This window comes from Olea europaea, unplaced genomic scaffold (assembly GCF_002742605.1).
Source record: "Olea europaea var. sylvestris unplaced genomic scaffold, O_europaea_v1 scaffold510, whole genome shotgun sequence".
Taxonomy (NCBI): Eukaryota; Viridiplantae; Streptophyta; class Magnoliopsida; order Lamiales; family Oleaceae; genus Olea; species Olea europaea.
The window spans coordinates 275304-276659 of NW_019263417.1; positions in this window are offsets into that span (position 1 = coordinate 275304).

Sequence of the window (1356 nt, forward strand, 5' to 3'; positions counted from 1 at the left end):
GATATATTTGAAACCCCTTTACAAAAAAAAAAAAAAAAAACAAAAAAATAAATAAATTCATCCAACCCTCCACTCCTGGAAGTTCCTTATTCAGTCTCAAGGTAAGAATCTGGAACAGAAAATCAAATTCTTTAACTGTGGGATATCTGTCAAGAAATAATGTTTGGCCTTCAATCTGTGTAGAGATTCTTTCCTGTGCCCCTATAAAGGAGAAGCTGAAGATAAGTTAACCAAACCATTCCAGCAAATTCTGGTGGCTTGGGAAAACATGGATGGTTTTTCATTTCAGTGTGGATTGGGTTATTCCTTTGGGTAAATTTGTTTTGCTTCCTTTTTACCTATCAAAATTGATAATTAATAGTGAATGTTGATTGTTTTTACACAATCATGTTTATCCTGAGAAAAGAATGTGAGAATCTAATTCGTCACGTGAGCCTACATATGTAATTAATCGTGTATAAAGACAATCCCAAAGTTAAGCCCATTTAAGAAGATCCAAAACCCATAATCAAGAAATCAACAATCAAGAAGAAGGAAAGAGACAATCAAAATTATGAAGCAAGAAGCCAAAGTCAAGAACAAGAACTCAAGAATCGAAAGAACCGATATTCAAGATTAAAGATTAAGAAGACAAGTATGAAGAGATTGCAGTTGATCTTCAAAATTTAAGATCCATAATCAAGATCTATTAATAAAGAGCCATTCCTAATGAATTAACACATGTTTCGGATTTAATAAATCTCTTGGTGATTTGACTGGAGGATTTTGACAATAAAGTAATTAGGTTTTCCAGATTTGAGATTAAGGTTTTAATAAAATCTAACTGATATCGAAGCCAACTTCATGTTAAACCATTGAGATTCAAAAGAATTTTATGGATGAAAATCATACTTTGAATTATTAAATTTTGGGACGTGATATTAGCTATAAATTTCAAGTTTTGGATTTCTTGGGAATTGCTACAGTACCAATTTTGGGCGCTGCGTTTCAGCTTTCTCGACAGCGCAACAACATTGAGGTACCCACTTTCTGAATTATGTCTTTGAAAAAAAAAAAAAAAAAAAGGCAATCAATTTCAAATTTTGGTACTTAAAGTTTATTTCGAATTACTAATTTTTTAAAATATATTAATTGAAACAACATATTACTAAAGTAATATCTCTTGTCTAAATTAATTTATTTGAAATATTAGGAAGGTTGTATGTACATAATTCATACGGGTATTGATTGGCCTAAAGGAAGATTAATATTTGTCCAAATTATTTTCACACCCGTTGTAATAAATATGTGACAATTATACATTTTTTATGTGAACATTGAGTCGGCCCAAAGATAATCTTAATGATTGACATGATT